The sequence below is a fragment of the Leuciscus leuciscus genome (genome assembly GCF_965113295.1).
Source record: "Leuciscus leuciscus genome assembly, chromosome: 19".
NCBI classification, from domain to species: Eukaryota; Metazoa; Chordata; class Actinopteri; order Cypriniformes; family Leuciscidae; genus Leuciscus; species Leuciscus leuciscus.
The window spans coordinates 29,337,876-29,352,338 of record NC_138743.1 but is presented as its reverse complement, the minus strand read 5'-3'; the positions used below and the strand labels follow the sequence as shown (position 1 = coordinate 29,352,338).

At 36.3% G+C, this 14,463-nt stretch overlaps 1 pseudogene across 1 annotated transcript; it reads right to left on the bottom strand.

Annotated features, from left to right (window-relative positions):
- Positions 1-1,083: 1,083 nt before the first annotated feature.
- On the bottom strand, positions 1,084-4,256 carry LOC309482432 (cytochrome P450 2J3-like; annotated as a pseudogene). The gene is made up of 6 exons (XR_014211698.1): positions 4,191-4,256; positions 3,275-3,543; positions 2,865-3,029; positions 2,377-2,766; positions 2,134-2,267; positions 1,084-2,065 (listed from the first exon to the last, which is right to left on the bottom strand). The product of XR_014211698.1 is annotated as a cytochrome P450 2J3-like (transcript).
- Between the last annotated feature and the right edge of the window lie 10,207 nt (positions 4,257-14,463).

Below are 14,463 nucleotides of genomic sequence, written 5' to 3'. Positions count from 1 at the left end.
ATTGTTCAATTCTTCCTGTCTGACACTGAAATATGGAGGGATTGAATAGCATCTGTAACGCCTGCACACTGAATCTGTGTAGGCCTATGTTCTACACATGAACAAACAAAACTCAATAACTGTTATTTGATAAATATGACTAAATAAATAAATAATAGGCCACAATAATATTATTGAAATAAATAATACTATAACATTATAGTAGGCCTAAAACAGTTAATATTTTCAGAATTCTTTGCTCATTGAGACAAAAAGCTTAAGTTAATTAATGAAATTTAAGGTATTTTTAACATGTTGCAACCGTCCCTGGGTTGTGTTGCAACTGTCCCCTGGGTCGGGGTCAGTTGCAACATCTGACTTCTTCCATTCAAATAAATACTGTGAACGATATGTCATATATAATCATCTTTAAATGGTATGGGTAATTAGCAGACAGATGCAAGTTCAATATATACAAATTTGGTTGATCTAGTCCAAATAGTCTTTGAGTAATTGAGAGAAATGCAAAAAGTGTTGCAACTGTCCCCGGTCTCCCCTACTTATAACTTGTACACAATAGAGGGCAGGCAGTTACAGTGGCAGGAAAAGCATTTGTTGTTTATGGAGAACAGGTTTAATTTATTCCCATTTACGTGCATAATTTTAGCTGGTAAATCAGAAAACCAAGCAACACCCAAGCAACTAATACATTTTTTTTAAAAAGGACTATTGTGTCCGACATATAAGCATTCAAACTCGACATTTTTAGATATAGAAGGTTTACAAATTAAATTTTAAATGAACATTCCCATAATTTGTAAACAAGGCCAAAAAACAATGTATCATCAACACATACAGTATGTGTTGCTTGTCTTAGCGTGGCACAGCACATAATTCATATGGATGGGGACAGTGAGTGGAAAATCCAATTTGGGCTCCACACCCACTGGTGAAGAGAAAGTGAAGCGCTGCAGCAGAGAGGAGAAAAACAGGAACAGATCCATCCGTGCCATGCTCTCCAAGACAAACTCTCTTTCCTGAAAATCAAATACCTTGTATGTTGCATGGATCGCTCTTGAAAAACGAATACATATTTTTGATACTTTAACGGTTAGAATAAAAGTATTTAACTCTATAAGTTTATATTAAATGCAAATTGTCAATATATTTTCTATACCTAAAGAAAAAGGTAAGAAGGCATCTCTTCGCCTGAATTTGTCCTCAGCATCCAGGAAGTGCGGGGTTAAAAGAGTGAGGCGTCTCCCACTCGAACTCATAAGGACTGATTTGTGCTAAAAAAAAAAAAAAAAATTCTACAGATGCTGTTGTATTACAAATTTATTAAATGTTTAATTTAGGTTGCAACAGTAAAAGTTGAGTACATTGAAGTTAGCATTTTAAGATTCAGTTATGATGATTATATCAAGAGATTCCTGCCAGTCCTGTTCTCTAATAGCTGAGACGACTCTCACCCTCACCCTTTGTCTTTATGCATTTCCTGACCATTAAGCTCAATGTACAGCTGTGCTTTTGTCTCTATGATAATGTTAATGTATGGGCAATCTAGTCAGGCTGATTGGATTAGCATATATGCGTTTGAATAGTTATGCTGATTGGATTGAGACTGGTAACACGCTGGAGTCTAGGGCGGTTCCTTAACCTGTATTCTTAATTTACATGCTTTGTTCAACCTCAATGTAAATCCCTCCCCCTAAATGTAGATAAAAGTGCAAGGCAACTTTCTTTAGATTAGACTTGATGATGATGAACTACAGACATGGAAGAATAAATCTCTTCTGCTTATAAAATCCATCTCAAGTCTCCTGGTTTCTGCTTCGATGAAGGAATAAAAGTTTCCAACAATGCCATGCCCATAGATATAGTGTTTTAAACCCTAGGCCCACCTTTGGGATATAGTGTTTTCATATCTGAGTATCTTCCACAGTTATTAATGGAACAATATTTCCAGTCCTCTGTATCTCATGAATGACAACATTGGTCTATAGGCTAGGGCATGCTGTCCTTGTCTGATAGCCTGACTGCCGTGACCCTCCCACAACACAATCAATCTCCTCCTGAACTTTGGCTGAAGATACAAAAATTAGAGATAGTGTGAGTACGTATTACATGCCATTTCTCACAGTAAGCTCTCACCCTGTATCTCAGGATATTTAATCATGTAAAGGAGACCCCTGTACAGAGGTGGTCTCAGTTCCCGCTATAAACAGATCCAGAGTACAGACACATAAGTTCTCCACATCAAACCCAGCAGCTGTGTCATCCTTAAGCTAAACAACACAAATGAGAGGCATTTCAATTCAATAATCATAAATTTTTATTACAAGAGCATTCTCGTACCAGCTCACTTACTGACGCCCCCCTCAGAAAGGGTCTTACTTTTTCCATCTCAGCAAGAAAGCAGTCAATGTAGTCCCGTGGATTTGATGGATCATAATCTGCTCTGTGTGCGTTCACCTTCTCTTTAACAAAGTCAATCACCTTGTTCAACAGAACAAATATTTTGTGGTGTGTTCCTGCCAGGCACTCGGCACATGAGCCATGGTATAAAGCTAATGAAAGCAGAAGAAAGGGCAGATGAGCAGTGAAGAATTAACTTGATTAAAATGTTTACTTGAGCCCAGATGCTTCCTTCCAGATATAAAGCCTCATTGATGTTCTTCAACAGAGACAGGAAGTCATGGTCACTGTACTCAAATCGATTCCCAAACAAAAGACACACATTTGAGACAGCGTTGTTCAGCAGTAAGCGAGGGTCAAATGGTCGACCTGGAACAGTAAAAGTTGTACATTTCACTTCAAATTCTATTTCCAATAACATACTCCCAATTTCAAATGTAATTTTCAGTTAACAAACCTTTACATACCTCGTTCATTTGAAAATGCCTCATTCAGACTGGTGATGGATACATGGATACATTCAAGATGGATGGACAGCTACAAGCTTTTCTTTCCCAGTCCAAAGGTCCGAAGAGTTGAGAGTGCAAATCTCCTGTGATGCTTCCATTTATACCCATTGGCACCAATTAAACCTGTTCACAAAACAGAACCTTTACAGTTAACTGAGGCTACACTTAAATGTTCCTCACTTTCTCTGTACTTCGTAAATCAGCAGATTAACAAAAAAAAAAAATATAAGGGAGATATTTTCAAGTCACATCCAGTGTCATAATTTTGTTTAATTTTAGCGTGAATGATCAACTGATCATTTATGGTGAAAATTTAAACATTCGATACTCATTTGTATGTCATTTGTTACTTGGAATATTAGACTGACCTTTGTCTCCAGTGATGTCATAAAATAAAGGTAACATGGGATCGAAGATCAGCAAGCTTATCACCCTGTTGTAAATACACCTCCTTCACTAGTTTATATCCATCCAACACAATTCTTGGTCCAAAAACTCTAATGTTAAATATCTTGCCATATTTTTCTGCAAACTGCAAAATGGTTTGAAAATGAACAAATGTTAATAACAGTAGGTTTAAATAAATTAATACATATATAAACACATACGGGGTCTTTTTGACCCCAAATGACTTTTGCTCAAATTAAAAAAAATGTTCAGTACAAAAAAATGCTAAACTTTGACAAAAATATTTTATTTTTGTTATAATTGTGATTTTATAATATTTAGATATGAATCCAACTGAATCCAACTTGTGAAAAGATATCTTTCAGGTAGTCAAATAGCAAATAGCATATAGTGGAGCTCTATGGCCATCTAGTGGTTAAAGTGATATTTTTTTTATTTTAAAACTGCATTTTCCAAAAAATGGGCATAAATGTTACATTAAACCATTTAAAATGATCCATGTTATCCCCATGAATGAAAGTTAGAAATCTGGGTCTTTTATAAAGTGAATTTTACATCAAATGCTGTTTTTTTGTAAAAAGCTTATTTAAATAAATATTTATTTATTTATTTATAGAAATTTAAAAGATATCATAAATTCTCCAAAAACTGCACAAATGTTGAGTAAAAACATTAACAAACAGAATAAAATTACATTTGTAAAAAAAAAACAACTATTATCTTGTTACAAAATTAAATGTTATTGTCTGGGGTCTCTGGAGACCCCAAAAAACACGAGTGTAGACATAAATATAGACCATCAGAGGGTTAATAAACATGTCTAACATTGTTTGTTTAAGCTGATCTTCCACCAGACCATAATGAAACATGCTCAACCTGAAGGTGGCACTGGCCACAAGCCAAAGGGTTTTCCGCGCAAATACTGGAAGTTGATTTGTTCATGTTTTTGCAAATATAGGTTAGTAATATAGAATAGTAATATTACATGCATGTTGTGGATACAGCTCTAATGAAGCATGTAAATTCAAGATTAAGCAGAGCAATCCGATGGCTAGATTTTTCAATTCTACGTTGTTTTTCGTAAAAAATGTGAAATTAAATAGTTTCATCATGAGTCTGTCGGCGCATGTCCTCGTTGGTGAGACCTCTTCAATAAACATTATTTTCAACGTATAATCTTACTCATTTCCTAGGGAAGTTCTCTGCCGAGTTCATAGCTAGAGTCATACAGAGTTAAAGGGGTGGTTGAGTGTGATTTCACTTTTCTAACTTTAGTTAGTGTGTAATGTTGCTGTTTGAGCATAAACAACATCTGCAAAGTTACAACACTCAAAGTTCAAAGCAAAGTGAGATATTTGCTTTTAAAGAAAAGGACTACAACAAACGGCTGGTTGGGACTACACAACATTCCTCTCGGGTTAGTGACATCACTAACCCTAGAATTTACATAAACCCCGCCCCCGGGAACACACAGTCCATGTTGAGAAGAGGAAAAGTTGTTGTATAAGAGTACATTTGTGAGTCAGCTCAAACTTTAGCATCCATCTTTTCACATGCAATAGAAAGTCACTCTGTGTGCATCTCACAACAGTTCATATATGAGCAATTTATAGATTTATCATGACAGAATATCCTAATTGAAGATAGTTAACTCCACATCAGCAACATAAATTCATCAACTAACCATTCAGAGACGTCCTGTTGCATTCTACATGTTGTCACTTCTTCTTGAGTCTCTCCATCTTTGTCTGACTCCGTTTTAACATTAAAGGCAGAACAGTTTCTGTCATTTTAGTGTGTCAGGTAACAGCAGCTGCTAACAGACACAAGCTCTTGAAACCCCGCCCTCTGCAGCAGCTCATTTGCATTTAAAGGGCCAGGCACAAAACGGTGCGTTTTTGCAAACCCTCAAAAAGTGACATCTTTAACTTGCTATATAAAAATATCTGTGGGGTATTTTGCGCTAAAACTTCACACACACACTCTGGGGACATCATAGATATATTTTACATCTTGTGAAAAGGGCATTATACCACCCCTTTAAATGCCACCTACCAGCCAATCAGAAATTAGAATGAGTTGTTTCCGGGTAAATTACGTGTTCCCGCTGCAAGCACGTTCGTTACTAGGCAACACGCGCACACAAGGAATGCAAGATCTGGGCTGTTCAGCCCCGACAAAACGTTGCGCACCGTTTTGAACTTGAACGTGCCTCTGATGAATGCGGTTTTCGGAAGGAACCGAAGGAACCCCTGCATTTGTTTTGTTGTTTTTTTGCATTTTGATTTTATGATTCCTGGACGAAATCTCTTGCCTGTGATCAAAGACAGTGAGAGCTGATGTTGAGGAAATAATCATTTTTATAATACATTTTAATCAAATACATTTTAATAAATTAAACACAAGGCCTACATCATAAAACTCAAAAGATTATTTATTTTAATATCTTAGTCAGTCTGAATGACAGTTCATGCGTGAACGTTAGGCCTATTAAATACCAAAGTTAATGCATTATTCTTTAGTGTTTAAAATATTTAATTTACTACTAATTATATTGATTTATAACTTTATTTTTTATTTTTTTCTTACTGGGCGACCTTGGTAGGCCCAACTGATGCAAAGCGTAGGTGAATTTCGTGCAAGGTCCGTGTACTTTTTGATCATTTAATTTCCTGTTTGGAATGGAATTACGAGAAATGAAAACCAGCTCGTTCGTTTTTTAGTTTAGTTTAAAAAATGGAAAATGAGATTTTGGCTCGATTTTTCATTTTTCGTTTGTGGTTTACAAATCGGTTTATGGGTTCGATATTTCATTTGCACACGTGGGCGGCGCTGAAACGCCCCTTTCATCTGATTGGTCAAAACGCTCCGCCTTCAGTAAGCTACGAGCTTTTCTTTCTGTCAGGCAGAATAAGAGTCAGTACGAGTGCGGCACTGACAAATGCACTTTAATAAAATAATGTCTGAAACCACCACTCACTGTTAACTACGCACAATATTTGAAGCAGAAATATGTTGCTGGTCACGTAATTCGTGCTGCTGCGACTTGCAAGCGACCCCAATAATGTGAACTACAGTATGACAGATTATTTTAGCATGATGTATTTCCCATTGATAAATACAGTGCAAATAGTTCCGTCTCTTTGGATAAAAGGGAAGTGGAAATAAAAATAAATTATAGGCTGAACTGTACCATGATAATATGTCTGTAACATTTACCATGTTTTACTTGCCATACTGCCTAGAATAAACAATATTTTCTCCACACAAGATGTTTAAAAACCCTGCATAGTTTTTGTGAAGACGAGCGCATATCTTACAAAGGTTCCAGTTCTGTTTAGGCCATTGTAGTTTGTAATGCTTGTTATGTTCCTAAATTTATATAGGCCTAACATTTAAACTTCTATCTATCTATCTATCTATCTATCTATCTATCTATCTATCTATCTATCTATCTATCTATCTATCTATCTATCTATCTATCTATCTATCTATCTATCTATCTATCTATCTATCTATCTATCTATCTGACTGAGCTTCCTTTGTGAAAAATAGCAGACCACCTTTTTTAAACTTTTATTTAAAACGGTGGTCTGCTATATTTCACAAAGGAAGCCCATTTGTGCGGTCGTTGGCGTTATACGAGAAGGACATTCGTAATATTAGCCAAGCAATGTTATTTTATCATATTTTATGAGGACTTTCCATAGACATAATGATTTTTATACTGTACAAACTGTGTATTCTACACCCCTAGACTAACCTTACCTATCACAGAAAACTTTCTGCATTTTTACATTTTCAAAAAACATCACTTAGTCTGATTTATAAGCTTTATAAGCTCTCTCAGCCACCATAGATTTTAATCTAAATGAGATGTTTCCTGGTTAAATAAAATAAGTAATACATAAAAACCACAAGACCCAAAATGATTTTGATCGAAATTATTGCTTGGGACAAATCAGTGTCACTGGATATTGGTAGAACGTCCCTAGCATCCCTACTAAATTCAACGCCCCTGTTATTTTGTTTTCTTTCTCGCTTGTGTGTTTTAAACAAGATATCAGCTATTAAATTAGGTCTGCCATTTTATTTATAGCATATGTGTTAATCTTTTTACAGCATCATAAGACAGGGAATGAAAGATGCAACTTTCTGAGTCAAAATCCTTCGTTTGAGTTTTGTCTTCAACAACTATACATAAAAGAAACATAAAATGACAAAGCCTGTGCATAATTTTGCTTTTAGGTAAGCTTTATGTCTGAAATTAAATGATAAAAGTCCTTATCCAGTAATTACAATGACTGAGAAGGTCAGGAAAGTTCATTGGTCAAACAAGAGTAGCAAAGAGTGGAAACCCTAAAAATGTGCAGAACTTCATACTGGAATTATTTCATACATAAAAATATACATTGTATTTCAAAAATAAAAATATTATAGCTTACACTGCATCACAAATTTATAAAATACTTTTTTAATCCAATTTACAATTTTACTAAACTTATACAACCGTCCTGGAGTAACGGTTTAAAGGCATAAATCCCTACAGTAAAAAAAAAAAAAAAAAAAAAAAAAACTCTATAGAGGTTAGGCCTAGGCTTAGGTTAGGCTATAGAGGCTATATAGGTTACCAGCCCAGATCTTTTCTCACTGGCACTCCACCCTTAAATTGAACCCATTTCCACAATTTCCCCAAAATAAATGGATACATTATCTCCCTAAATTTCTCACAAACACACACACAATCATAATCACATATTTGTGTGTGTTGCTTGCTTAACCTGACACTGCACATAATGTGTATATGGTTGGGGGTTCCCATTAAAATGAAGTTGAGCTCCACACCCGCTGGTGAAGAGAAAGTGAAGCGCTGCAGCAGAGAGGAGAAAAACAGGAACAGCTCCATCCGTGCCAGATGCTCTCCAAGACACACTCTCTTTCCTGAAAATCAAACAAAAACAATCTTTCTCCATTAATAAAATAAAAACACCTATATATATATATATATATACAGTGCCCTCCACAATTATTGAACCCCCTGGTAAATATGATCAAAATGGGCTGTAAAAAATAAATCTGCATCGATTATCCTTGTGATCTTTCATTCAAAAAATGTGCAAAATTCTAACCTTTCATTGAAGTAAAAGAATTGAAAGTGGGGGGAAATCACATTATGAAATAAATGTTTTTCTCCAAAACACGTTGGCCACAATTATTGAAACCCTTTTATTAAATACTTTTTGCAATCTCCTTTTGCCAAGATAACAGCTCTGAGTCTTCTCCTATAATGCCTGATGAGTTTGGAGAATAACTGACAAGAGATCAGAGACCATTCCTCCACACAGAATCTCTCCAGATCCTTCAGATTCCCAGATCCATGTTGGTGCTTCTTCTCTTCAGTTCAGCCCACTCATCAGGTCAGGGGACTGAGACGGTCATGGCAGAAGCTTCATTTTGTGCTCCACAACAAATTTTTGTTTTGATTTTGATGTTTGTTTTGGATCGTTGTCCTGATGGAAGATCCAACCACGGCCCATTATAAGATTTCTAGCAGAAGGCGTCAGGTTTTGATTTTTTATCTGTTGATATTTGATAGAATCCACAATGCCATGTATCTGAACAAGAAGTCCAGGACCTCCAGCAGAAAAATATGCCCACAACATTAAAGATCCAATGGTATATTAAATTGTACACATGGGGTACTTTTTATCCTTGTGTTCACCAAACCCATCTAGTGTGTTTGCTGCCAAAAAGCTCTGTTTTAGTCTCATCTGACCACAGAACCCTGTGTTGTTTGAAGATCCAGTCGTGTCTGACAATTAAATTTGCTGGAATTTGTTTTTGGATGAGCGAGGAGGTTTTTTTTTAAACCCTCCCAAACAACATGTGGGGATGTAGGGGTTGTTTGATAATTTTTTTTTTAGGCTTTCTGACCCTAAGACTCAACTAATCTCTGCAATTCTCCATCTGTGATCCTTGGAGAGTCTTTGGCCACTCAAACTTTCATACTCGCCGTGCATTAAGACAGTATAGACACACGTCCTTTTCCTGGCAGATTCATAACATCTTTAGTTGGTTATAACTTCTTAATTATTGCCCTGATGGTCAAAATGGGGATTTTCAATTCTTTAGCTATTGTCTTACAGCCACTTTCTAGTTTGTGATGCTCAACAATCTTTTGCTACGCATCAGAACTATATTCTGTGGTTTTACTCATTGTGATGGATGATTAAGGGGATTTGGCCTTTGTGTTTCCTCATATTTAAACTCCTGTGAAACACGAAGTCATAGCTGGACAGTTTCATGTTCCTAGTCACCCTGGTGTACTAAAAAAGGTAAATATTAATGGGAATATACTTCAGAGATATTTTACTCGTAAAAAATTCTAGGGGTTTCAATAATTGTGGCCAACATGTTTTGGAGAAAAACATTTATTTCATAATGTGATTTCCCCCCACTTTCAATTCTTTTACTTCAATGAAAGGTTAGAATTTTGCACATTTTTTGAATGAAAGATCACAAGGATAATCGATGCAGATTTATTTTTTACAGCCAATTTTGATCATATTTACCAGGGGGTTCAATAATTGTGGAGGGCACTGTATATATATATATATATATATATATATATATATATATATATATATATATATATATATATATATTACTAGAAAATCTTTTTTCCTGCAAAAAGGTAAGAAGGCATCTCTTCTCCTGAATTTGCCCTCAGCATCCAGGAAGTGACCGGGGTAAAAAAAAGTGGGAGTAATCTCCCACTTGGACTCATCAAACAGCACTGATGTAACTGTCAGTCAATACTAAATATCCATTTTTAAATGTAAGTTTTTCAAAGAATGTGAAAATGAAATGTTTAATCCTCTGGTATTCCTCACTTTGGGGTCACACTTGTGATTTGAAAATAAACGTAACCTTTTTTTTAAACAAAATAATGTACTATATTTTGTTTAAATAATATTTCTTAAACATTTTGTATTTTATAAAAAAAAAAAAAAGTAATATGGTTTCCAGTTAATTTTGTGCTTTTTGTTAAAACAGAGGAAAGGTACTTAAATTTCCAATGCAAGGAAAGCAGGTTTTGCATTTGGATACATATTTAGACATTATTAAAGACTAGCCTACTACCCCAAAAATTGCTATAATATTTCCAATCCTCTATATCTCATGACTGACAGCATTGATGTAGGGCATGTTGTCCTTGTCTGATAAAAATGGCTTCCGACCGTGACCCTCCCCAACATGATCAATCTCCTCCTGAACTATGGCTGTAGATACAAAGTAGAGATTGTATCGGTGAGCAAAGTGGCGTAGTCTGAATTAAATTTTTTGGGGGTCACATCTTAAACAGAGGGGGGAATTTTAAGGATATTCATTTAATTTTTTTTTCCTGACCAACAACCAACGCTAATCATTAACCGACAAAATTATGTTAAATTAGAATTTATAAGTTAAAAATACTAGAATTTGTTTTGTTCAGTTTTACATTCGCAAATACAAGCATAAACAACAGAACATGAGGATTCATACATCGTCATATCACGCACCCGCAGTGCTTCTGTGAATGGAGAAAAACAGAACAGAAAGGGAATAAATATAAGGGAAATATATTTCACTTAAATACAGATGAACAAAATGAAAGAAAAAACTGGGCGACAAGTAATAGCCTAAACACTAAGTTTCGATAATTTTTTTACGCGCTCCAAAAACTTTGCGGAAAAGGAAACCGAGATGGCAGAAAGCGCATCGTGTTTGTTTTCTTTATTTTACAAAAGCACGTTTTATTTTTATTGTGAGTTTACGCAAATAAAAGTAAACCATACACTACAGTCCGGTGATGAATCTGGGTCCTGGAAATGGGAAGCCTCAGATGCCGTCTCCTCATGGAAATGTGAAGTATGGGCTCAGATGTAGATGGCACTTTTCCTCCTTGCTCATCTCAGTATATTTCATAATGTAGAGGAAACTCCATCATGTAGAGGAAACTCCAGTACAGCAGCAGTATCAGTTCACCCCACAAACAGATCCAGTGTATAAAAGCACAAGTTCTCCACATCAAACCTGTGTCAACTTAAAGCTCTTTTTATCTAGTTTATGTTGTTCATAAACAAAGTAAGTCTCTTACTGATAACATAACACATATCACTGAATTGATACCAGCTCTCAGTGATATGTGTTGGGTCCCTGCTATGATAACAGTAACTTTCTCAAATGTTTACAGAAAAAGCGGGAACCCAGTGTGCCTGTATCTTTCTCTATTGCTGTTCTATTACAAGATAGAAAGTCTAAGGCCTTCAATAGCCGTACAGCAAACCCAACTAATCTGGTGCCTATTACATGTCAAACTAAGATTGCTGTGGGGACAAAAAGTAAGACTGTTAAGTTAGCACTTTTAAACATTCACTCACTTAAAAAAAAATCACTTCTAGTCAACGACTTAATAACCACAAACAACCTGGACTTTATGTTTCTAAATGAAACCTGGCTTGAAGACAGCTGCAGTGCAACAATCCTCAATGAAACAGCCCCTCCTAACTTTACTTTTATGACTGTCTGCAGAGCTGTTAAGAGAGGTGGGGGTCTAGCTGCTCTTTTTAAAGATATAAGTAATGTAAGCAAATATCATTTGGGAATTACCTGTCTTTCGAATATCTGGGTACTGTGTTAAAAGGTGCTCCACGCATTTTACTTATCATTATTTACAGGCCTCCAAAATACTCTCCAGCCTTTGCTGAGGACTTTACAGAACTGTTATCAACAATTACCCCAGAGTTTGACTGTTTTGCCATTGCTGGAGATTTTAACATTCACATAGATAGTGCAGAAAACAATATGGCAAAAGAAATCAAAACTGTTTTAAAAACGTTTGATCTGACTCAGCATGTACACGGACCCACACACAATCATGGACACACTCTAGATTTACTTATCAGTAAGGATCTAAACATTTCACCGATTGTTGTTAAGGATGTAGCACTGTCTGATCATTTCTGTATTTCTTTGATATATTGATCTCTCCTGCCACTGAAGCTAAATCTGTGTCTGTCAAGAAGAGATGCTTAAATGAGAACACTAGTGTACTATTTATGAAGGCTATATCCTTAACACCAAGCATATCTGCTGACTCTGTTGATTTTCTCCTTGATTCTTTTAACTCAAAAGTTAAAAATGTAATTGATGATATTGCTCCTGTTAAAGTCAGGAAGAAGAGTGGCAGACAAAAAGCACCTTGGAGAAACTCAACAGCAGTGCAAATTATGAAAAGACAATGCAGAAAAGCAGAGCGCATGTGGCGGAAGACAAAACTTGTAGTCCATTATAACCTACAAAGACAGCCTGCATGCTTTAAATATGGAACTAGGCAAAGCTAGACAGACTTTCTTCTCAAATATTATAAACTGCAATCTAAACAACACACGCACTCTTTTTGCTACTGTAGAGATACTGAAAACCCCCCCAAGCCAGATGCTCTCAGACAACAAGTGCAGTGAGTTTGCTTCTTTCTTCTCTGAGAAAATCAATAATATCAGAAAGGCGATCAGCACATCCTTGAGTTGCGCTGGGGTCAGACAGATCAGACCACCTGAGAAAGTAGTTACTATGTCTGATTTCAAAGACATTGATGGCAAAATTTTGGAAGAAACCGTACAGCACCTTAAAACATCAACATGCGCTCTTGACACACTTCCCACATCTTTTTTCAAAAGTGTGTTAAACAGTTTAGAAGCAGATCTTCTAGAAGTGGTAAATGCCTCACTTCTCTCTGGGAGTTTTCCAAACTCCCTAAAAAGTGTAGTTGTCAAGCCCCTCCTGAAAAAGAGCAATCTGGATAAGACCATATTAAGCAACTATAGACCGATCTCAAATCTTCCTTTCATAGGCAAGATCATTGAAAAAGTTGTCTTCAATCAGCTGAACAAATTCTTAAGCTCGAATGGATACTGACAATTTTCAGTCTGGTTTCCGACCGCATCACAGCACAGAGACAGCGCTCATAAAGATAATAAACGATATTCGCTTAAATACTGATTCAGGAAAATTATCAGTGCTGGTACTACTCGACCTCAGTGCTGCATTTGACACTGTCGATCATAACATACTTCTTGACAGGCTGGAAAACTGGGTGGGGCTTTCTGGGATAGTCCTAAAATGGTTCAGGTCATACTTAGATGGGAGAGGTTATTATGTGAGTATAGGAGACCATAAGTCTGAGTGGACATCCATGACATGCGGAGTCCCTCAAGGCTCAATTCTTGCGCCACTCCTGTTCAACCTGTATATGCTCCCAATGAGCCAAATAATGAGAAATAACCAAATTGCTTACCACAGCTATGCAGACGACACACAGCTCTACTTAGCCCTATCGCCTAACGATTACAGCCCCATTGACTCCCTGTGCCAATGCATTGATGAAGTCAACAGTTGGATGTGTCAAAACTTTCTTCAATTAAACAAAGACAAAACTGAAGTCATTGCGTTTGGAAACAAAGATGAAGTTCTCAAGGTGAATGCATACCTTCACTCTAGGGGTCAAACAAAAAATCAAGTCAGGAATCTTGGTGTGACACTAGAGTCAGACCTTAGTTTCAGTAGTCATGTCAAAGCAATAACTAAATCAGCATACTATCATCTAAAAAATATTGCAAGAATTAGATGCTTTGTTTCCAGACAAGACTTAGAGAAACTTGTGCATGCTTTCATCACCAGCAGGGTGGATTATTGTAATGGACTCCACACTGGCCTTCCCAAAAAGACCATAAGACAGTTGCAGCTCATACAGAACGCTGCCGCTAGGATTCTGAGCAGAACCAGAAAATATGAACATATCACACCAGTCCTCAGGTCTTTACACTGGCTCCCAGTTAGATTTAGGATTGATTTGAAAGTATTATTACTGGTATATAAATCATTCAATGGCCTAGGACCTCAATACATTAGAGATATGCTCACTGAATATAAACCCAACAGATCACTCAGATCATTAGAATCATATCAGCTAGAAATACCAAGGGTTCACTCTAAACATGGCGAGTCCGCTTTTAGCTATTATGCCAGCCGTAGCTGGAACCAGCTTCCAGAAGAGATCAGATGTGCTCCTACAGTAGTCACATTCAAATCCAGACTCAAAACACTT